We start from the raw sequence: 25,341 nt of genomic DNA on the forward strand, positions 1-25,341 counted from the left end.
TTTTCTTTGAATATATGCCTAGAAATTAGATTGCTAGATCATATGGTAGTTCTGTTTTCAATTTATGGATTTATGGAGGAACCAGCATACTATTTTCCATAATGATTTTTTTTCAGGTAGTTTATTATTAGTATATAGAAACACAACTGATATTTGTTGATTTTTATATCCTGCAACTATACTAAATTTGTCTATTAGTTCTAACAGATTTTTGGTGACATCTTTAGAGTTTTCTATATGTGAGCTCATATTATCTTCAAACAGACAATTTATCTTCCTGCCATATTTGGATACCTTTGACTTCTTTTTCCTGCTTAATTGCTCTGGCTAGCACCTCTAGTATTATGTTGAATAGAAGTGGCAAGAGTAGGCATCTGTATCTTTTCCTTAATCTTGGAGGAAAAGCTTTCAGCTTTTCAACTTTGAGTGTGATGTTTACTGTGGGCTTGTCATATATGGTTTTTATTGTGTCTAATTTATTGATTGTATTTATCATGAAAGGGTTGCATGTTGTCAAATCCTTTTTCTACCTCTTTTGAGATGATTGCATGATTTTTATCTGCATTCTGTTAATGTGGTGAATCACATTTATTGATTTGTGTATGTTCAACCATCCTTGTATCCCAGGGAGAAATTCCACTTGATCATGGTGTATGGTCTTTTTAATGTGCAACTGAATTTAGTGTACTAGTATTTTGCTGAGGATTTTTGCATCCATGTTCATTAGAAATATTTGTCTGTACTTTTCTTTCTTTCTTTCTTTCTTTTGTAGTACCCTTGCCTAATTTAGGAATGAGATAATGCTTGTCTCATAAAATGAGTTTGGAAGTGCTCCTTCCTCTTTAAATTTTTGGGATAGTTTGAGAAGGGTTGTTGTTAATTCTTCCTTAAATTCTTGGTAGCCATGTTTTTGTTTTAAAGACTGTTGACACTTAGGATTGGCTTTTTGGTGTACTGAAGTCCTTGTAATCCTGATATGCTAAACCACATTACTTAGAAGACTGATTATAATATACTCTCTATAAACTACCAAGGTTGAGGAATGGGATTATCAAAATGTGTGGCTAATGAAAGCTATATGACTTAGTAATATGAATAATCTCCCGATAAGAGAACTAAATGCTTTTATTATAAAAACTGTAGCAGTATTTAGTCTGTACATTAATATCTGGCAACCCTTAAAGATGTACTGTCACTTACTGGGTTGCTCTTTGACCTTTGTCAGTTCATTTAACCTTTTTGGGCCTGATTTTCTTCATCTATAAAATGGAAACAAAATCATTTCTCCTTCATAAAGGTGGTATTAAGGAATATGTAAAACAATAAATGTCAAAATATCCTATACATATGTGAGATTATTTTTTATTATCTTGCTATGGTCGAAGTGTTAGAGTCACAGTTCATAGAATTTCAGATTAATAGAATCATAACAACAGGATTTATTTTAATTGAGATTTTAGGTTAGTGAGGAAAAGGTGGGATCATAAGCTAATAGACATCTATACATGAAATAGTGTTTTCAAAAATGTAAGGTTTGCAAATAATTGATTTGGCTTAGAAAATCCACATTGCTCAACCCGTAATTACAAGTTTTCATTCATCTTGCTTTAGAAGCCATCTTTCCACCACAGCATATTTCATGCTGTGTTTCTGGCAAAGTTTTCATGACTCAATTTGGAGACATAGATTTTCTTACTTGAAGATTCACACAGCCCATTAGTATTTTAAAGATTCTGAGAGTCTTATGAAAGAAACCTGAAACGAATATTTCCCTAACTTACTTGACATGAAAAATCCTTTTAAAGAGAGCATCTGTTAACATTCTTTGGGTCTAATATCCCATACTACCTCAAGTTCATGGGCTCCGGGGGTGGACAGCCCTCGTTCAGATCTCCATTGTGTGACCTTGGGATCATAACTCTCTAAACCTCAACACTCTCATCTGTAAAAGGGGGACAATGATATTTATCTCATAAGGTTGTTAAATAAGGTAATATATCTTTTAATATGTGTTGTTTAATGGGATAGTGTATGTAAATTATGAAACAACATATTTTAAGATAGGTAAAACCCTGACTGTGGTGGGAATGGGAGGTGGGAGAAGGCTGGAATCACTCATGGGCTAGTGGTCCTTTCTGGCCTTTAACTCCCCAATGAAGGTGACAGCTAGGCCTCTTCATAATCGAGTTTCCCCTTACTGTAAAGCATGGGTCCTTGTTCTACCCCAAGGCAGCCGTATTCCCTCCTCTTCTTAGTATCTGAACTTAGGGTCACCTATTCAAATGTGCACATGGGCCAAGCAGGGGATGCAAACATGTTAAGGGGCCCAGGGTGAAGGGCGGGGGAAGTGGTGTGGGCGTGGGCAGCAGGGCATTGCCAGCCTCTTCTCCTCGGGACCACGCTGTGGCCTCCTGGAAGCCCAAGGCCAATCTGCCTTGACTTTTATTTTTTAAAAGATAAGTTAGAAATCTGGAAGGTGTTAACTTTCCTGATTTTTCTGTAGACAAATTGTTCAGATTAAAACACAAAGCAGCACACTGTTTGGCCCATAAGCTGTTGGTTTTGCAGTGTCTGCATATAAAAGCAAAGTCCTAGGGACATCTGCTAATGGGCTCCTGGTGGCTGCCCTCTCCCTCCCCTGCCAGCTTGCTCACCTTTTCGCTTTTCTTTGACCTCTGCCCTTTTCCCTTGCTAAGAAGAAAGAAAACCCATGTCTTCTGTTCAACCAATGGGTTCCACTGGTTCTGCCTACTGGGCCTCTGTTTCCATCATAGGACTCTTTCTCCAAGTGCTTCCTAACCAGTAATCACCGTTTATTTGATTGTCCACCAGGCTCCAGACTTGCTAGGTTCTTTCGCGTGCAGTTCTTTGTGGGGATCCAACTGCCTCATCTGTGATCCCCAGGCAACCTGGCATTACAGCCTTCAGTTCTGTTTTTCATCCTAAGGCCACGCCTGCCTGTCTTTCTACACCTTTGTCTATATTCACATCATCGCCATAGGCAATCAGCTCTTTGGGGCCATTTTTGAGGAATTAATACTGTATGAGAGGGAGCCATTCCTGATAGTCTTTCTTGACAGTTTTAGGTTAGTCTTTACTATGTTGCTAATTCAGACTTAAAGAGACAACTGGCCCTCCATGTCCCAGCTCCACAGTGATGGGTGTGTTTCTCAGCTTCTCAAGGAACTGCATCTCTGATACCTTTATAATCCCAAGGCCTGTCACACAGCCTGGTCCGTAGGGAGGGGGTGGTAAAAAGCCAAGAGCTAGAGCCCGCTCCCCCTGTCCTAGGTCCCCCAGCCCCAGTTCGGCTGCTTCCTAACTTAACCCTGGGCAAGTTTCTTAGCCTTACTGTGCCTCAGTCTCCTCAGCTCTGATGAGGGGTTGGTGTGAGGATTAACAGAAAGCCCCAAGACAGCACTTGGCAGGTAGCTAGAGCTGCATAAATATTGACCCTCAGTGGTAAAATTAGTATTCATGTGGCAGGATTGCAGTACATGCTTATCAGAGGACAGAGCTCAGAAAACTAGTTTGTCTTTGGCAGTAATCTTCTCTTGAACAATGTAAGAATCATCTTTTATTTTGAAGACAGCAAGACCCCTGTAGCTTCGCTTTGGCAGTACCATGTTTTTCAGAGCCTGCTCGATTTGTACACTGAGTGCGGCTACCTCTGCAGATGTGCTGTAATGCAGCAGGCTCACTGCAGTGATTCCTTAAGTGTTAGACGAAGCACATTGCAACCTGCCATATCTGGGAACACCAGTGGTATCCTGCTAAGAGTCTGGTTGCTGAGATTGGACAGAGATAAGCAGCAAAATGCTTTATGAAAATAAGTGCTGAATATATAACCTTTTGGTAAATCATTTCCAAGTAGATATTTTATTTTTCTCTATTTTATGGATAAGTATGTGTCAACTAGCTGTTTGTGCATAGATGCAGAGCACATTAAAAAATAGAATATTCCATACATATAAATGAGCTGCTATATCCTAGTGATTAGAAGCATAAACTTGGATGCCAAGCAGAGAGCGTTTCCATCCGCAGCCCCACCCTGCATAGCTATGAGACTGCACAGTCACTTAACTGCAAGTTACGGTTTCTCCATCTATAAATTGGGAAACCAATATAGTACTTCACTCCTAAGGCAGTTTTTGAAGATTAAATATCAAAATGTATGTAAGGTTCTCAGTTCAGTACCTGACATACTCTAAGTGCTCAGTAATGTTAGATAATGTATTTAAAGTTGGTGGTGCTACTGGACTGGATCTCAGTGCAGGCAAATGTGATAGTGAAGAATGATGCATAGATGACCAGTGGCCTTTTATAGAGCGAGATAAACACATTGCATGAGGCTGGAGCAGTGCTTTCCCCATGCGCCGTATGTGTCCAAGTTCTCTATGGAGCTTTCAGAGGAGACTGATGCCCAGCACTATTCCTGGGGATGTAGATTCACTTGCATTGAGTCTCAGGCACCCAGCCAGCCCGGCTGAGAGCCCTTCAGCTCCGGCACAGTGCTCCACAGTTACTGGGGTCATAGCTACCAGCTGTACCGTGGTGTCATCTAGCACAGAGGTGTTCGTTGTTTGATGAGGGACAGGCTGGGAATGTGAGCATTCATTCAGATCCATCCCCATCTCTGAGAAAAATATTCCCAGCATAGCATCTGTTGATATGGATTTGAGTAGGAAATGGGCCTCATGCACTATTCACATTCATCTTTTACCCCTCAATCCCATATGTGCAGTCCTCATCCCAGTAGACTTTATACTAGTCAGTGGAAGTACAGCCATGTACATTGTACTGAAGCTGGCCAGCACTTCAATTTTTTGAGGGAAGAGATATTTTGCTCCATTTTTGCATTTGGCCTATCATGTCTTATGTTATAAACATTTTTAGGCCTTTCCATTCTCTAAATTTCAAACTCCTCTTAAAGAATACCTACATCTTACTTATTTTAAATTTCCTAACAGCTCATTGCTTTGCACATTGTAAGCTTAGAGTGAAATTCCTGGAAAATGGATTAACCATGAGAAATTACTAAGCAGTCATGGAGATGAGCTGTGAAAATGTATTCTGGTGATATGGTATAATTTATGCATATCAATCCCATATAAAAAACACACAGATCGAAGAAAATAAGTATGAGTGCAACATTACACTTTCACAATCAACCCAGACTTCTGTTTATTGGACCTTTGGGAATGGATGAGGGAATCTTTTGGTGTTAATGCCATTGAATCTTGGATAAGAAAACCCTACCATTTCATCTTTTTTGACAAAGTTCTAAATTAATTTCCTGGAACTTAGAGAAAAGAATACCATACTTAAATGAAGTTTAGGTATCTGAAAGTCACACTAAGGCCAAGTAACAGCAGGAACAAGGGAAAACACTAGAACCAAGTGGTCCGAGACAAGGTGGTCAGCTTTCTGTATCTGAGAGTTGATTGAATATGAGAAGAAATCTTATGTCCCCTCCGCAACTTACATCAGCTTCTCTGAGCACAGCTGTGACCACTCTGTTGGATTCTGTGGGGAAGATCACAGAAACACAAGACGTGACTTCTGCTCTCACGAGGTTTGCCTCTGGCCTGAACGCCTCCTCGAGATATGGGCAATCCAGGTGCCTGCCGGCATGTCCACTCGGATGACCTGTTGTGTTTCACATTCGACATAAACCTCATTCATCTATACCATGGCATGTGGAGCTTGAAGGAACCTCAGCTTTATCTCCCAGGGTTTGCTGATGGAAATGCTGACCCATTTCTTCTCGCCCCGAGGATCCTTTCCCTTCCCACTCCTGCCATTATACAATCATCAACTCACATAGCCCCTCACTCTATGATCCTCCCAACAGATCATGATTGCGCTTTGGATTCCCATAGTACTGTGTTTGTACTTCATTCCTTAAATTAGTGTAACCAATGTTTAAATTAAATATTTAAATTAATTTAACCCATACTTACTTCCCCATCACTTTGTAAATTTCTTGTGGAAAAAGAGTATCTTACTAATCACGTGTGCCTTTCATGTTTCTTCGCACATAGCTTTCTATACATATTTGTTGAATTAATGAGTGAAGAGAAAAGGAAGACTGTCTAAGTTGGGTCAATTGATGCCAAAGTGTTTGCAGACAATACATTTTGTAGATGCTCATATTTTTATATCACTGCTCTAGCCTTTTAAAATATGCCGTATTTGGCCGGGCATGGTGGCTCACGCCTGTAATCCCAGCACTTTGGGAGGCCAAGGTGGGAAGACTGCTTGAGCTCAGGAGTTTGAGACCAGCCTGGGCAACATGGGAAAACTCCATCTCTACAAAAAAATACAAAAATTAGCCACACATAGTGGTGTATGCTTTTAGTCCCAGCTACTTGGGAGGCTGAGGTCAGGGAATCACTTGAGCCCAGGAGGTTGAGGCTACAGTGAGCCGTGATCACACCACTATACTCCAGCCTGTGTGACAGAGCGAGACCTTGTCTCCAAAAAAAAAAACAGAAAAGAAAAACAAAACAACAACAAGAAAAAACAAATCTGCCATATTTACTTTGACTGGTTCAAATCTTTAAGAGACACAGCCTCTACTATCACTTGTAATATTTTAAATCCCTTGAAAACAGTGGTGTGATCTTACAGTAGAAAATTCACCAACCTGCCAACCCTGAAATAGACTGAGCCTCTACCCCAGACTCTTTCTTTGTTTATTGGATTTACCTAGTGCCTTTGCTTTAGAGCTGAGAGGACATATGCTAGGCACCTGGAGAGATCCTGTATTTCAAAACAACCGATAGCCAATAAGAATGGGGAAGGCAGCAGACACTGTCTCTGATGTTGACATACCCTGCTTTGTCTCCCCTCGCTTTCCCTTAGGAAAGAAATGTTTCATATTCACAGCACAGTCAGTACTCCTTGCCTGCCACGAGGCCCAGAGCGAGAAAAGCTCAGAAAGGAGGACCTAGCAGGTACCCAGGCCTCTTGAAGTCACAGCTGGTGGCATGAGGGACCAACCATCCATCATACTGGGCCACACAGCGCCTGGTCACAACCTGCTTGCGGCCCAGCCTCTTAAGGCGATCGGCACTTCTTCTCTCTCTGCCTCATCTCACAAATCTTCCCTCTGGCCCTCACCCTCCTCCCATCTCTGCTTTCTGCCTTATCTCCTTGTCACAGTACTAGAAAGGGTGAGCCGACCAAAGCCGTCCTGAGCAATGCCGTGCTTCTGGTTCATTAGCAGCACACAGAACAAGTGAGGAGGGGTGGACAGAACAGACGGGATCCTGCCGACCGTGAGTGAGTAACAGGCGTATCCATGCAAGGTTTTCCAGCTCACGCGAAGCCGTGTCTCTTGGAAGGTTACCCCTATGGCTCCTCCATGAAGGAACTGCACCTCCCGCCCCCCGGCCTCTGCTGGCGCCTTTCCAAACACAGAGGTGCACGGCCGCACCCAGTAAACAGTTATCTTCACAGTGCAGGGGCAAAGTGATACCTGTAAGAGAAGGTGCAGCAAAAGAACATGTTGCAGAGAAACGCCTCCAACTGAAATGATGAGCCAGTGGGCGTCTTTTTATGCCCATCGTCTTCCACCTCCCTCTCCACAAAAATAAATAAATTAAAGAAATTCAGCACCTGTGGACAACTCTGCCAAAAGGAAGTTACCTCCTGTGTGGTTTGTCACATTCAGGTTCTTCACACTTTCCGTGGGAACAAAGGCTGTCTCCATATTACCTGTCAAGTGAGGACAATGGTGAGGCTCCGCAAACCACTTTGAATCCTTGGGTTATTTGGGGAGGAAGTTATTGAAAAAAATAGCCCATAGGAAAATGTTTGATTCCATTTTATTCAGGCTCAGGCTGAATTTTTTATGGCATTTCGGGGCAGTGGAGAAGCCATGGGGACAGGAAGATGGTCGGAGAGTCCTGTGCCAGTCAGAATGTAGGGCTGTGTTTTCTGGCTCATTACTATTGTTCAAACACAACTAATGATGGCCCCACAGGGTAGCAGGTGGCTGAACACACAGCAGCTAAATCCCTGGCTAAGGGTCTGTGGAAGGAGTGTTTCCACGTGGCAGGCATGGGGACAGGCCCCTCCAGTCCTGTTCCATACTCCTTCACCCTTCCTGACATTCATTCCCAGGTCCCTCACCTAGTTTGGAGTTCTCTTCTGACATCGCTGAGTATTTTTTGGGTGGAAGGGAAAGAAATTTGAGGGCATGCAGGCCTAGGATCTTTTCTTTGCAGGGATGGAGATCCTTCAGTGTAGGGCATAGTACTTGGAGAGTGTTTTCTTGTTGAGTATCACAAGAGGAGAGGGAGCTGGTACCTTTGAAGTTTCCCTCAATGAGCAGAGGATTCGTGCCTGAAGCACCTTTGTTATTCCCTGAGCAACTTATCAACACCCTTGTTCCTTCAGTTCTTTGTTTAAATTTATGTTGTGAATTGGTTTTTCTGGGTTTTCTTTCTGTACTTTATTAGAATCTGGTGCGATAACAGGGATAAAGACCACAGACTTCTTGATAAATTTGTTTCTCCCTTCCTTCTTTGCCGCATCAGTGACGTCGAGGCAGGAGACAGAAACCATGCCATTTGTTTGGTTTTTAATACAGAGAATTTAAACTAAAGAAATGTTAGCCTTTGAGGGAGGTAATTAAGAAGTCAAGAGGAGAACGTGGAGGTATCATGGAGGTAGATGGCAGAAAGCAGCTCCCCACCCTGGGGCTGAGGGAACAATCGAAGAGGCTGGAATTAATGAAACTTAAAACCTCAGTGGAGGGTCCTTCAGAGCTAAGGCCCAGACCCCTGAAGAGGAGGACAAGCCAAGCAGGTGTCTCTGAGCTCAGAGGAGGGACCCGTGGGGCTGGGACCCACCTCCAAGGAGAGGGGCTGTGCTGGCATCTCTGAGGAGGGGTTCGATGAGGCCGATGCTGTGATGTTGGGAAAACTGTGATGTGTATGAAGCCTCTGCTCCTGGTTGCCAGTGTGTAGGAGCCGTGTTGCTGAGCCCCTGACAGAAACAGAAAGCTGGCAGAATGGAGCCAGCCCCTTCTCCTCTGTCCGGCCGGCAGCCTTCCTCCAGGGCCAACTGGAGGAGCCTCCTGGGGAGCTGCAGGCCTAGCTGAAGGGCAGTTTGCAGAGTCCAACCCAGTCTCCCACCGCAGAGTGCAGGAAGGGGGTTTGGAGCTGAGAGGCCACAGCTTAATTACTGCTTTGTTAGCCCAAGAGCAAAGCCGAAGGTCTTTTCTGTCTTGTAGCTTTGAGCCCTGCACTTTTTCTTCTTGTTTCTTCCTCTCTAGCTCTGAGTTTGACCCTTTAGCTCTTCAGAGAAAAAGTCTAAAAGACCCTCAGCATTTCCAAGTGTCCATTTTATAATCCCTTCATACCTCGTGCCTAGGAGGTCTACCCCTTAATCCTTTGATGTGTACCTAAGGGGAAATGACGCCTCAGCTGAACCGCCAATCATGTGCTCTTTCTGATAGGTTTTCGCTTCTGTCGGCATTCTCTGATGGCCCTTCTCCCCATTTCCTGTGTCCCTGGTACCACAGCCAGATCAAGGCTGGTGAAACCAGAAATCATGAAAGAGAGCCACAGACTTTCTCATTCAAGTCCGCAAATGTTGGTTATTTCCACTGTGCGCCAGGCACTATGGTTAATAGAACGAGGGAGAAAATGTGATCCCTGCCCCTAACACTTGCCACCAAGTGACACAAACAGAAATGTAAACACTTCCCCAGGTTACAGACTGGGATGGTCATTGCCACAGCTTGAGGAGGTGGGAGAAGCAGATGGATCTGAACTAAACTGTGGTTGGCCATGAATGGAAGAGCAGTAAAATAGTAAACATGTATATGTTTACGATACACTTACCAACACTGACACCTTTAATCCCCCCTGGCAACACCATGACAGACGACTGGAATCATCTCTCTTTTTGTAGATGGGAGATTGGGCGATTAAGGAAACACCCAAGGTCACAAAAACTAGCAAGTAGCAGGGCTGAGTTGTAGCGGCTGAGTGACCTCCCCCTTAGACCTCATTTGAAGATGAGATAAAGTAACAGTGCCTGGCAAGAGAAAGGGGGTAGTTAATTATACCTTACCTAGTATGGAGTTTTGTAATTTATAAGGGTTTTAAATATGTTACCCCATTTAATTTTCGTAATAATTCAATGAGGTAAGGATATTAGTCTTATTCTATAGGAGTCTACTGAAGCTAAAATAGGAATAGAGATGCCCTAGGAGACAGGAGAGGTGCCGCCACCGTTATACATTCAGCATATTCAGGGAGGCCATCAGGAAGAGGTGATGCTTTGTTGGTGTGCTGTGATTGATGGCTGAACAGGAGATTTGGGAGTCACATGCACCTCTGCTTCGATCCCAGCTCTCCTCTCGCTCATTAACCGTGCACCCCTGAGTGCAGTTGCTTCTGCACCCCCTTTCCCCGTCCACAAAATCTGGGCAACACCATCTGCCTTGCTCCATTGTGAGAATGGGCAAGTGAAAGTTGAAAACCTTTCTGTCATATGTAGGTACCAGCATATGTGATAGTTTCTGGAGAAAGAAGACATCCCTAAATTTGGTTTCCTGACTAGTGCTGTGTATGGAACCATTATTCATTTTGCATAAGGGAAATTAATCATTAAAGGGCTTACAATTTTAGCTCTTAATTGATGATTTTGCTTGTTCATAGCCTCAGCGACATTGCATAGGATTTATTTGATGGAACACTAAAAAGCTACTTTTCCAGATTCCAAATAGTTAATATTCTTAAACCAGCAGGAAGCCCACGGTCATTTTGAGAAACAGGAATAGTGATTTGGGTGGAGGTGAGATGTGAGATACCCTGCAAGTCGGATGTGAATGCCCCTGCCAGGTTCTCTTCTGGCCTCTAGTAACCAGTGGAATCCAAAATTTGGGTTGCACTTGGTCTTTTCAGTTTACAATGTAGGAAGGACAAACTCACTTATAATCTTTGTTAGGTTTCCCCTGCCTAACTTGGTTAAATCCAGCATGTCTCAGAGGTACTTGACAATGGCCCAGGGTTTGCACAGTCCCCCTCGTGACACCCTGTGGGATAGTTTTGGTCAGGTGACAGTGTGTGAGGTGCTGAGCACCCGCTTTTGCAGATGAGGAAACCTGGATGCAGAAAGCTGGCAGTTTGTGCCTGGTCAGGGAGAAGAAGGCCTGGCGCTGGCACTGCTGCCCTGGACGGAAAGCAGCTGCTCCAGAAAGCACTCAGTACCTTTTTCTTCTCCCTGCTAAGTTTGGCATTTGACCCAACAGATGGCCAAAAACTTGTAAATATTCACCCATGTTTTGTTATTTGAATGGACTGATCTTACTGAGACTTTTGCTTGCTGGATGGAAGGTGTGGCTGTCTTTGGGAAGGGGAGAGTGACCTGACCCCTTGAGGACTTTGGGCCATGTTTGCCAAGACAGCTGGGTCTGCTTCTGCTCCTGGTGCACAGTGCCACATTTTGCACTCGACACCTCTAAAATTCCCTTTCCCCTCTGGCCTATGAGCTCTTGGGAAGCAGGGAGGAAGTCTGAGTGGCTGAAGCAGCCATCGCAGGCAAGACACAGAGCAGCGCCTGATGTTCTTTTCTCTGGTCTGATGTTTGAGTTCTGCAGGCCACCGCCTGAGCTGAGAGCCGGCCATTTCTCCAGCAGCCCTCCAAACTCACAGCACTCTGCTAACCAAGGCATCGCAGCGGCCCACTGTGAACTTTGGCGTAGGCTTTGTTGGACTCATTTGAATTTGGCCCAGAAGAAAATAACATTTCACATTTCTCCCTAACGTGGAGAAATTGAACTCATTGTCTTTTTTGTTGAAGTCTACTCTAATATTAACAGGTGGAATTTTATTTTAAATATAGAAAAGCCAATTTTTAAAAACATACAAATGCATAAACCGTAGCCAATATTTCCTTGCATTACATAATTTCTCTAGCTAATGACTAACATTGATATCCTTTTTCCTTTAATTTTCTTTTTTTATCTAGTACTTGATATTTAGAAAATATATGCTCTGTTGAAATTATGCAGCATAATAATACAGTAGCTACCCATGAAGCCGCCACCGGACCTGTGATCAATCTCACCAGTCCCTTGGGTCACCAAGAGTTTTCTTCCCCATCCTGTCTCCCTGCCACCCCTTTCCTTGCCCAGAGCAACTATGATGTTTTCTCTTAAAAATTTAGGTGAAAGATGGGGCAAGGAGGCTCATGCCTGTAATCCTAGCACTTCGGGAGGCCAAGGTGGGAGGATTGCTTGAGGCCAAAAGTTCAAGATGAGGCTAGACAGCATAGTGAGACCCCGTCTCTGCAAAAAAAAAAATTAGTCAGGCATGGTGGTACCTGCCTGTAGTTCCCGCTGCTCTGGAGGCTGAGGCTGTAGGATCACTTGAGCCCAGCAGGTCAAGGCTGCAGTGAGCTATGAATGTACCACTGCACTCCAGCCCAGGCAACAGAGGGAGACCTTGTCTCCAAAATAAATAAATAAATAAATGAGTAAGTAAGTATGTAAGTATGTAAGTAAATAAATAAGTGGTCATGTTTAGCTTTTTGTCTTCTCTCCATTTCTACCCTGTAATTGAGAGTTGATGTTAGACTATTTTCTGGAAGTATCAATCAATAAATGTTTTCAGAAGTAATCAACTCAGCATAACCACTTTCCCTGGGTATTTCTGTCACCAAAAGGGGTAGAAAACAATGCTTCCAACACAGGCATAAGGTGAATGTCTACTGGGGGACTGGGGTCACTGCAGAGAAACAACAGAAACAGTGTTAATTCTTTAGCACTATGGAGGTCAGGAAGAAATCGAAAACATGTAGTATCAAAGCATCTGGCCCCAAAGGACCACTAGACCAGGACATGGGGGTAGGGGTAGGGTGAGGAAGAAAGGAGGAAGGTCAGATTCAAGGGGGTCCAGTCTGTAAAAGGCCTTCCTTCTGTGAGATTTGGATGTTTGACATTTGCTCCAATTTTGAATAAGCCACTGGAAATCACGTCTTAAGTTCTTTGGGTTCATTTCAATTTGCTCCTTTTCCTCTGTACACTGGAACAGTCAGAAGGCCAGCTTTGTGTGGATTCAGGCAAATTCAAGTGACTTCGCTAGCTGGGCCTCAGTTTTACCTTGCAGCATATAGAGTCCCTATCAGAATGGGGGCCTTGCAGAGACTGAGATGATGTGAAATTAACAAGAAACTGTGAGCCAGCTCTGAGAGTTCATCCTCTAAGTATATTTGAGGTTAAATTCAAGGTTAGGGGTTCACAGACCTAGCTTCTCATTATGTGTGTTTTCACCTAGCATCTCCACTCATTTTAAATGAGGCAGATGGAAGGCTTATATCTGTCTCACAGTAAGCATGATTAACTGGGAGAAATTATAACCAAAACCATACGTGAGTTCACTTAAAGTACATGATGGCACAAGACCATGACGATACAGAAAAGAAATGCAATGGAAGATCTACACAGATGGGCAAACCTCCTGCAAATATTTTACCTCTGAGAGGAAAAATAGAGTGTGACAGTAATGCCGCCTCCAGAAAGACTAGTTATTTAACCGAAAAAAATGAACGTAAAAGATTAAGTGTTTGGTAAGTTCTGAAGATGAGATAGAGACAGAATAGAAAAGAGAAGTTCTCTGTATTTCTTCTGTCAATATATGTATTCATTTTTTGTTTTCATGAAAACGTTTGCAAGATTAATTTACCTGCTATACAATTCACCCATTTAAGGTCTGTAATTCAGTGGTGTTTTTTAGTATATTCACAGATATGTGATCTCCACAGTCAATTTTAGAACATTTTCATCACCCCACAAGATACTGTACTTTTGGCATTTTTATTCTGTATAAAATACCTGGCCAGATGTTCAAAGGCAGTGAAATATTATGAACTCTGGGCTGAGGTCGCCACCTCCTCTGCAAGCCCTTCCTTAACCAGAGGCACATGCGATATTTTATTTAACAAAGATTTCTCAGGCTTGCTTCTTTTTTTTTTTTTTTTTTTTGTGAAAAAGCATTAAGTTCAGGCAGGGGCGTTGAAACCTTGCTTCAGACCCTAAGTCCCCATGAAGATTTTGGAGCCACATGCAATGCAAATGGGCTCTTACTCCCCTGTCTAACTAAAGTAGCACACTGTAGCTCCATTTTCCAAATACATGATCTGTTTAAGTAAAGCATTCTAGAGCTGTAAGGCAAATATGAAAGGATTCAAAAAGACTTGAAAATCCGTTTCTTTCCTCAAGGAATTCACTAGATAGTTGGGGGACCATGATATTGAAACATCAAAAGTTAATTGAATACAAGGTTACCAAAATGATTGTTCCATATGATTTCATTATGGAAATACTTACAGAAATTCTATCAAAAGTTAGGTACAAATATGGGAAACATTACAATTTAGAGGGACGTGTAGAACTCGATGAGTCTCGTGTGGTTTCTTAATGAAGTAACAGAACAAAAGTTGCCTGAGTAGGAACTGTGCCTAACTCTGGCCAACACAGTATGCTCCTGGTACTCAGTGAAAGTAAGAATAAAAACAAAATATTGGAACAAAGTGAGAAAATCTGTAAATATCAAAGCAGCATGAAATCATAAGTTAAAACAACCTGAATTCATAAAGTACCAAACTCACCAGCCAAATTTGATAAGCAGTTTTTATTACAAAATGAATAGATGGAATTAAAAGTAAGGGCCATCAAACATTTCGATGGAAAACAAAGTAACTGATAGTGCATGCTATTTTTTATAGGTAAAGCTGATTTTTAAGTGAATTTAGATAAGAACACGATCGCATGGGCTATAAACAGACTGGAAGTGCTTATGACTCAAGATAATTAATCTAAAAGCTAAATTAATCATTCGAAAAGGAAATGTCATGGAAGACACCATAGGGATAAATGTTGGATTTGGTGTTATTTACATAATTGTTAATTAGGCTGAATAGACTACTTCTGGAAACAGTAGTAGAAACTTGGACTAAATGTTTGTGTCCCTCCCAAATTCGTACTTTGAGATCCATCCACCAGGGTATTAGGAAGTGGAGCTTTAGAGGGGTAATTAGTTCATGAGGGTAGATCTCTCAGGAATGGGATTAATGCCATTAGAGGAAGAGACAGCAGAGCTTGCAGCTCTCTCTTTCTCTCCCCCTGCCATGTGAAGATTCAGCAAGAAAGCCGCCATCTCTAAACCAGGAAGAGGGCCTTCAAGCACCCAACCATGCTGGTACCCTGTGGCCTCCAGAACAGTGAGAAGTAAATGTTTGTTGTTCAAGCCACTGAGTCTGTGGTATTTTTGTTACAGCAGCCCAAGCTACATCAGAGCCCTTAGTTTTAAATGGGAGGCCTTGGGGCTGGGCTCAGTGGTTCACACCTGTAATCCCAGCACTTTGGGAGGCCAAGGCAGGTGGATCACCCAAGGTCGGGAGTTCGAGACCAGCCTGACCAACATGGAGAAACCCTGTCTCTACTAAAAATACAAAAAAATTAGCCAGGCATGGTGGCGGGCGCCTGTAATCCCAGCTACTCAGGAGCCTGAGGCAGGAGAATCACTTGAACTTGGGAGGTGGAGGTTGTGGTGAGCCAAGATCACGCCATTGCACTCCAGCCTGGGCAACGAGAGTGAAACTCCATCACAAAAAAAAAAAAAAAAAAAAAAAAGACGAGAGTGGGGAGGCCTCAAAGTACAGGGGTTAACAGCACAGCCTGGCCTTAGCAGACCTGCATTTGACCTTGGCTCTGCCACTTACTGGCTGTTGGACCTTAGACAGCTTAGTTAAGGTCTCTAAGTCTCAGTGTCCTCGTGGACACATGGAGTGGTAATGGTGGCTATCTCGTGGAGTTGTGCTGTGTGTTAATGAGATAATACACATGAAGTGGCTGGCACAGTCTCTGGCACACAGCACCCCACAAACGGTGACCATCGGTAATCATATAATCACAATCAAAATCAGGGGACGTGTGCTCTGATCTAGAAAGAGAACAAGTGCCATAAAAGCTGCAAAGTGGTCCTTTAACTAAACGTGGCCATGGTTAGAAGCTGACTCAAAGTCACCTTGACAATGCCATAACTGTGGAGAACTTGTGGAGAAAACAGAGACCCTCTCCTGTTTGACATGCATTCCAAATAATTTCTGAGCTGAGAAAGAAAACCAAAAAACACAGTAACTTAGCCTAAAGGGAAGGAAACCAGAGAATGACTTAATAATGATTGACTAGCATGGAAAAATTTGCAAGTGGAGAATGATAGTGCTCCCCTGTTTCAGTAACATTAAAAAGGAGAAGAGTTTTAAGGTAAGGGGAATATTTTGATGCAGAAAGAAACTTTACTGAAATAAGGGTGCTGCAGTACTGGGTTGAATTAACAACTGACAATGCTTTCTTGAGAATTATTAGCTTTCTTGAGAATGTTTATGAACAGATTCATGGGAGCTGAAGAATTTTTATTCAGTCATGGAACGATAAAAGGAAACCTCCAGCCGGGTGCAGTGGCTCCGCCTGTAATCCCAGCACTTTGGGAGGCTGAGGTGGGTGGATCACGAGGTCAAGAGATCGAGACCATCCTGGCCAACATGGTAAAACCCCGTCTCTACTAAAAATAGAAAAATTAGCTGGGCGTGGTGGTGGCCACCTGCAGTCCCAGCTACTTGGGAGGCTGAGGCAGGAGAATCACTTGAACCCAGGAGGCAGAGGTTGCAGTGAGCCGAGATCATGCCACTGCGCTCCAGCCTGGCAATAGAGTGAGACTCCGTCTCAAAAAAAAAAAAAAAAAAAAGGGAACCTCCCAGGATTTTAACCTTGGAAGGTGCGTGGAGACATTTATATTTCATATACGGGGGCTAGGCCCGGAGCAGGGGCCAGTTAGGATGGGGTAGCATTGTTAAACCAGAATCCCACTTTTTACCCCTCCCCTCCTCAGTCCCTTTTGGCACGCTTATAATTTATAACCGGGTCATGGACAACCATCAAACTTGTGTATCTGTTGTACTCTCCAAATCAGTGTTTTGTCTAGAACACTATGACGTCTGGGCTTTGTGAATATTATTTCATGTCATCTTCACCACAGTATGCTGTCTCCATTTTATAGATGAAGAAACTGAGGCATATTGGCCTCAGTCGTGTGTCAAGCCCACGGCACACCAGTCAGGGCCAAGGCCTGACCGATTTCGGCTGGTAAAGATACAAGGGGCCACTCTATTTTTTATTGTGTTATTTTTTGACACAGGGTCTCGCTCTGTTACCTAGGCTGTAGTGCAGTGGCGCAATCTTAGCTCACTGCAACCTCTGCTTCCTGGGCTCAAACAATCTTCCAACCTCAGCTTCCCAAGAAGCTGGGACTACAGGCATGGACCACCAAGCCCAGCTAATTTTTGTATTTTTTTGTTAAAATGGTTTTCGCCACGTTGGCCAGGCTAGGAGCCTCTGTAGATTTAGAAAGGTTATTACTTACATAAATGCAGAAGGAAGAGTAGCCAAAGTTGCAAGCTCCCACCCATCACAAAAGGAGGGTCCTGAAACAAAGGGCGGGTATGTTAGTTTAGTAGGGCGGTCATAAACAGGTACCACAGCCAGGGTGGCTTAAACAGCAGAAACTTATTGTCTCTCAGTTCTGGAGGCTGGAAGTCTTAAGATCAAGGTGTTGGCAGGGTTGATTCCTTCTGAGGATCTGTTTTGTGCCTCCTTCACCTCCAGTGGTTTGCTGGCACGCTTTGGCATTCCTGGGCTTGCAGGAGCATTATCCCAGCCTCTGGCTTCATCTGCAGGTGGTGTGCTCCCTGTGTGCATGCCTGTGTTCAGATCTCCCCAGTTTGATTAGGATACCAGTCATATTGCATTAGGGTCCACTCCAATGATTTCATTTTAAATGTATTACCTCCGTAAAGATCCTGTCTTTAAGTAAGCTCGTATTCTGAGGTACTGGGGTTTAGGACTCCCACATTATCTTTTTTTGGGAGGGGAACACAAGTCAATCCATAACAGAGCCGGTGATTACAATGCCAGCTGTGACATAGCCCATTGCAGAGAAGCCAGTTAAAGGCTGCAGCTCAGAGGTTTTATATTCTATGGTACTATTCCAAGGAGGGAAGCCAGAGAGCCTCACACCCCTTCAGAACCTGGGATGTGAGGAGAAACTGCCTCATGACAGCCTCCCAGGGAAGTAGGGAGGTGGGTAGGAGATGGCTCCTAGCAGCTCCTTAAAGGCCTGGAACACCAGAGGATCACAAGACTTTATCCTTTCAAGACACAGATGAGCTGCGGTTCAAGTCTTTGCTTGGTGGCTTATGCGGATATGTGCGAGGTTGCCAGGGGGCCCTGACAGAGCCGTTCCTCTGTCATCGCTCGTAGGATGGGGCAGATTCTGAGCCAGGTCTGCCACACTCCCATCTACACTCCTTGAGGCTTGCTGTTTCCCTGGACACCAATTCTTACGTCGACTGGTTGCTGACATTTTGTTGATGTCTTGGAGTCACAGGTCAGTTTCCCCCCCAGAAAGCAAACTCTGAGGCAGAGATGAACATGCCAGAAAGCTCATTAGCAGGTGCTCGCAGGTTCAACACCTGTGGAAAGGCAGGGGTGGCAGCAGGAATGGGCAGGGGAGGAGGTGGGCTGCCGTGCACTCACTACCAGGCCCTCGGCGGACCCCAGGCGTCTCTGAAACCACAGAACTGTGAGCTGCAGGCAGGGGTTTCTCTTCTAGCCCATAAAAGGCAGACTTTTTAAATTTAAATAAACATGCTGCATTGAAAGTAGTTACCACAAGACAAACAATGATTGCCTTTATGTATGATTTTATCATAAAGTATATATTCTTAACAATATTGAGGTATACGCAGTATATGTACATACATGTGTATATCATGTTAGTAAAGTATGATTTTTGTATTTTTTAACTCCCTTAAGTCAGTCATCTCAGCTGTCTGTATTTGAACTGCATGACACACTTTTGAGTCTGGGTCATAGACCAGATCCTTATTCCGGTCATTGAATGACTTTATTGGGTTTGTGAATCCTAAAAGTTCTACATGAAAATCTGTATTTAAGAAGATATATACATTTCTGGAACAAGAATTTGAATCTGTTTTCATATTCTTGGGGAGACCTTTGTCCTCCTCCCTGACAAAGTTAAGAACCATTGTGTGAGGAAACAGAGTCATGTCGTGGCTGCTTTGTAGGCTGCACTTTGCCTGCTCCAAACACACAGCAGTGACAGATCAAAATCTAAAAAGCGAAAATGAAAAAGTCATAATCATGCCCCCTACTCCCCTAAAAAAGATATATCACTACAGACCAGAGACAAACGCAAAGCAGAGTGTGAAACCAGACGCTGTGGGCTGCAGGATCGCAAGCCGGGAGGTGGAAACAGAGGCATAGCTCTGGTGGCAGTAAGACTAAATGTGCCAGGCCAGAGCATGTACTCTGCTTGAAAGCGGGCAGGGTAGTGGTCCTGTCCTCTGATCTAGAAGGGAGGCCCGAATCACTGCCTGCCCTAACCTCTAGCCTATAGAAAGCTTTGATCCTGGGAAGAGCACAGGACAGAGACAAGGCCTCCTTCTCAGGAACTGAGCTAAGTACCCCATGTCGTCATCAGCCATATCACCATTGGGCAAGAACCCAGACCACCACGTCAACTCCATTCTGTGTGAGGGGTTCGAGCAGAGGAACCATAAAAACCTCTGAGCAGGGAGGGTGATCAGCAAGAGAACATTCACAATTATCTCCCATGCAGGCCAAGCCTGCCCACCCAAATTCCATGCCACGTGAGGAACTCTGACCTTGGGGTGTCAGCCATCCAAATCAGCAATCAGAATGTGAATTCACTGGAGACTAAAGTAAAATAAAAAAGCTATCTTGGAAAAAAAAAAATGCCTGATGCCCTCAAAGAGACCATTGGAGAAATAATAACCATTAAACAAAAAAGGAAAATTCTGAATAAGAGGCAAAAACTGGCAGAAATGAAGGGTAAGTAGATAAGGAAAAAAATTAGAATCTCAGAAATGAGTGATAGATTCATTAAAATAAAGAAGGAAAAACAGATGAGACTACTAGACTCAGTTGACAGGAGAATTAGGAGTTAAGACGCTGTTACTGAAGAATTCACCCAGAATGCAGCACAGACACACACAGAATAAAACCTAAACTAGGTCAGTTAAGAGGAGAGGAAGATAGATTCAGAAGCTCCGCAGTATGGATTATTGCAGTTCCAGGAGAGAATGAAAGGAATGGCAGAGAAGTAGGGCTGGAATTTTTCAGAATTGGAACAAGACGTGAACCCTCTGATTGAGAGCGCTCTCAGAATACTGAGCAGAATAAATAAAGATAAATGCAGACCCAGCCTCATCAGAGTCAAATTGCAGAGCCTTGGGGATAAAGCTACACCGCTTCCAAACTGCCTGGAAGGAAAGATAGATTACCTGTGAAGAAGTAGCACTGACTGACAGCAGACTCGTCACCATTACTAATAGGCGGCAGGGAAGTTGTCAGAGTGCTTGGGGAAGACAAACATGAAGCTAGAATTTTGTGTCCTACCAAATTATTAAAGTGTGAGGGGTTTCAGACATGCAAATACTGAGAGAGTTTGCCTCCTGTGGACTTTCACTGCCAAAAAAAACGGTTGAATGATACTTATCTGAGAGAGCAGAAGTGAAAAAGAAGGAAAGGTGTTAGGACTAGGAAAGGCCTAAGATTTTACCTCACTTGCAGGTTAACAAGGTACCGCTGCACTTTCATAGATGCAGCAGAAAGACAAGAGACTCCTGCCTCAAAGACCAAGGACTTTGTTACTCAGCACAGAGGTGGCGTGAGTTCTCTTAGCATTGGCTCTTCTAGTCCCCCAGTTCAATAGCGGGGAGGTGGAGCAGCTCTGGATGCTGTACACACACTGGGCTGGAGCACAGCTGAAAACCCTCAAGCTTGGGCACCTTCCAGTATTTCATTTGTCCATTTGCGTGTGTTTGTTTTTAGACCAGTCTTTTAAAGGGGCTATTAGTAAACCTGCCCAGTCTTTGTCCCTGAGGAAGACATTATGTTTATCATTCTGGTGAGGGAACAAACCAGCTTTCTGCTCCAGAGGGAGAGACTAACCATCTTCCAGTGCTATTTGGTGTACAAGCCACCACAAGTTTTATGAAAACTCCATAGAGCACTGTCCCCCAACAAAGAGGTGGAAAACAAGAAAAAATATGGAATTTAAAAATATTTTTAACTTATAATTAGCTGTTGAGTTAATTTATTGTTTTACCTGTGATTTTGTTTAGAAGATGAAACTCTAGACAAGAATAACCAGGAAGGGGGGCTGCTAGGGAAAATGAAGCTTCCTGTCTTTTTTAGTAGCTGAATAGAGACACTAAATAACTTTGTGCTTGGAACAATTTATTAAAGGATAATATGTGTGTGTGTGTGTGTGTGTGTGTGTGTGTGCGTGTGTGTGTGTGTGTGTATTTCTTAAAGAAGAGAAATACAATTTACTCCTTACACCAGGGGGAAAATATTAGAATATTTTGAAAATCAAGCAATCCAATAGGCACAGAAAAGGAGAAAATTTATGGAAAGAGGAAGACTGGTTAGCAGAAAACACAAATGAAGATGGTATAAATAAAATATATTGATAGTCACAGTGAATATAAATAGATTAAAGTGACCTGTTAAAAATCTGAAGCCATTCAGTCATCATGACCTTGTTCCACCATCTCAAGCAGGAAGGAAGGGTGGAAAAGCTGTCCCCACTGAGGTCTGATGTTTTAGTCTCCACAGAATTGCCACAACATCTCATTGGTGAAACTGAGGTCATGCCCCCTCCTCGCCTGGCCAATGGTGTAAATAACCATGACTCGTTTATACTAGTCTTGATTAACAAGTCATGACTTTCATTTCCTGGGACTGAGGAGGGACCTTTCCCAGAGATCAAGTGGGAGATTTTATTATCTTTTTATTAGAAAGTGATAGATCAAGAAAATCAGCAGATAAAAGAAAGGATATAGAAGATTAGAATAATACAGTAAAGAATTGTGACCACACCAGAATGAGAGGTAATATACCTTTCAAACACCCCAAGAACATTGATTATATTGCTACTTTTTACTTGGGCATGTATTTTTTTTTTTTTTAGTTTCCAAATATATGAATTTTATGACTTTTAACAAATATCTTTTTATTGTGAACTTCAAATTTAATTGCATTGATGTAGGAAAACGTAGTATTACTCATTCTTGGAACTTTGTTGTAACTTGCTTTTTAACCTCAAATATAAGGATATCGTTTCAAGACCATTGGAAATAGCTGCAGTGTGATAAATGTAAGGGTAAGAAGAGAGTGTTACAGGAGTGTTTACCATCAGTTTGCGCATGTCCAAGTCATATGCCTGGTAGGAAAACTTCAAATTTGGGATCACACATTTTTGCCTATGCCATTTCTATTCCTTAGGTTCATAGCTGTTTCTTGTTTACTGCCTTGGTTAGACCTGTGATGAGACAGAGCACTGCTGATGGTGGGTACCTAGTCATCAGTTTAAGTTTTCTGTTTTGAGTGAAATATCCATTTAATCCAAGTTTCCAAGTTCATTTTTACTAAATGGTTCAAAATATTCACCTATGACTTCTAAAGTCTCTACTGTATCTGTAGTTTTTTTTGAGAATTAAATCGTTTATTGATTACACATGATAATGAATGATACACAAACTTCATTCCCATCTATAATTTTATCTGGTTCCAGATTCAATTTAGATATATTGCATAGGATGGGCCAACAATCATTTTTATAACCAATAATTCCATGATTTTGCTTGGGTAATCCCTTTTAATGGTGAACTTCAGATCGCAACAGTAACCATCAGTTCACCTACACCAAGGTTTCTGAAGACAATGGCTTCTCCACCCAAGCAGGTTGTATATAAACTCCAAAAAGAACCTGGCATCACCCTGAAGGAATTCTAACTTCACACTCTTGGGGAAAATTTACCAAGATGGCTTCAGAGCAGACTAACTTTATACAGCACATTAAAAAAAAAAAAAGACATTTATTCAGTATCACAATCAGACTATTACATTTAGCAATCAACAGCATGGGTGCCAAAAAAAAAAAATCTGTATTAAAACCCTTTGTTGGAATGCTTTACACTTTCCACAGAACAGAAACTAAAATAACCTGTTATACAGTTAGTCACAAATACAGTCCTCAGTTTTTTGCCCATACACATGAGTATTTGTCTAAAATATGTCTTCTTTGTAGCAGCTAGGCCCTGCCACCACTGTGCTTGGCTGAGTTCACAAATCCGTTGTAACCTGTAGCTTCCCTGACACTTCTCTGGCTCTCCTCTCCGGCTAAGCTTTGTTTCCTAATTAAAATCTTCTGCCACTGCCTTAGCTACTGCTGCTACTGGAACCGCCCTAGCCACCTTGGTTTCATGGTTTGGCAAAGTATTGGCCTCTACCACCATAGGGACCAGAGCTTCTGCCTCCGAAGTTTCCTCCCTTCATGGGTCCAAAATTTGAAGACTGATTGTTGTAATTGCCAAAATCATTGTAGCTTCCACCACCTCCAAAATTGCTTCCATCATTACCAAATCCATTATAGCCATCCGCCCTGCCACCATATCCACCACCATCATGGCTGCCACCAAAGCCACCATGACCACTGAAGTGTCCTCCATGACCAAAGTTGTCATTCCCACTGAAACCACCTCCACGACCACCACCAAAGTTTCCAGAACCACTTCATCTCTTTGGCTGAAAGAAGCACTCACCATCTCTTGCTTTGACAGGGCTTTCCTAACTTCACAGTTGTGGCCATTCACAGGATGGCATTTCTGAATGACAGTCTTATCCACGGAGTCATGGTCGTCAAAAGTTACAAAGGCAAAGCCCCTTTTCTTGCCACTGCCTCGGTCAGTCATGATTTCAGTCACTTCAGTTTTTCCAAACTGTTCAAAATAATCTCTTCAAAGTAATCTCTTAGGTGATGTTCTTCAGTGTCTTTAATGCCACCAACAAATGCCTTTTTCACAGTTAAGTGGGCACCTGGTGTTTGAGAATCTTCTCTTGAGACAGCTCTCTTTGGTTCCACAACTCTTCCATCCACCTTGTGTGGCCTTGCATTCGTGGCTGCTTCCACCTCCTCCGCAGTGGCATAGTGACAAACCCAAAGCCCCTGGAGCAAATGGTGTTTGGGTCTCTCATTACCACACAGTCCAGGAGCATTCCCCATTGCTCAGAATGGCTCCTCAGGCTCTCATTGGTTGTTTCAAAGCGCAACCCTCCAATGAAGAGCTTCCTCAGCTATTCGGGCTCTTTAGGAGACTCTGACTTAGACAGGACGGCAGGGAGAAGAGAGACTTTAATGATGTTTTTTCAGCAGCATCCACGAGCAGAAAGTAGCAAGCTGACGAATCGTATCTGTAGTTTTGATGCCCTTTTCAATTCTTTAAAAAAAAAAAAAAGAATTATAAAGAGGATCAACAAAAGAACACATCAATGCAGTCAGCTCTCTGTATATAGGGGTTTCACATCTGTGGATTCAGCCAATTGTAGTCAAAAATATTTGGGGGAAAAACAATTTAAAAATACAACAGTAAAACATAATAAAAATTTTAAAATACAATATAACAGCTACTTACATAACATTTACATTGTATTAGGTATTATGAGTAATCTAGATGTGCATAGGTTATATGCAAATACTACACCATTTTATATAAGGGACCTGAGGATTTTGGTAGCTGTGGGGGCCCTGGAATCAATCCCCCTCAGATACTGAGGGACGACTATATGCAGTTATCTGATAAAACTAGTAAAATAGTCATCCTTCTGTTAAGAAAAGAAATAAGAAAACATGAATAATATTGTACGTAATCGAAGGTCCCTTTGGATTCTAAAATTCCACAATTCTATGGTTGTGGGTTATCAAGTTCCCACCAGGTGGCTTTGCGTGTCCAGCTTCAGCCTCTCTGCCATTCCACGTGGTTGCTAAACCCTAGGACAATCCAGGGATGGAGGCAACGCTCTGTCCCACCGACGTGGTATGTCCACTAGCTCACGCAGTTAGAAGAGAAAACACAGCTGAATGCACTGACTGTAATGTAGTCATTGCTCACAGCAGGCGGCTCTGTAATGTGCTCCTCTAGGCTCTAGAATACCTGCAATGTAACAGGGACTGTGCACAGTAAGGAGATTCCAGAGGTGGAGACAGAGATGCAGCACACCCCACCCTCAAAAATGGCAGTCTCTCAGGAAGACAGCCATGAAGTAAGTAAGTACACAAACAGTGAGGATGAAAAGTACTGTGCAAGAGAAGGATAGGGTGCAGTAATGGGATTGATGGAGTCTGTGAGGATACCAAGTGAACAGGGTGGCTG

At 42.9% G+C, this 25,341-nt stretch overlaps 1 protein-coding gene and 1 pseudogene across 8 annotated transcripts in view; one reads left to right on the forward strand and one right to left on the reverse strand.

The window, feature by feature from the left end:
• FARS2 (phenylalanyl-tRNA synthetase 2, mitochondrial) overlaps positions 1-25,341 on the forward strand; it is a 512,480-nt gene that overhangs the window by 326,696 nt on the left and 160,443 nt on the right. The window lies entirely within an intron of this gene.
• On the reverse strand, positions 10,845-25,131 carry LOC134730567 (heterogeneous nuclear ribonucleoprotein A1-like; annotated as a pseudogene).

The sequence above is a fragment of the Pan paniscus genome, chromosome 5, assembly GCF_029289425.2.
Source record: "Pan paniscus chromosome 5, NHGRI_mPanPan1-v2.0_pri, whole genome shotgun sequence".
Classification (NCBI taxonomy): domain Eukaryota; kingdom Metazoa; phylum Chordata; class Mammalia; order Primates; family Hominidae; genus Pan; species Pan paniscus.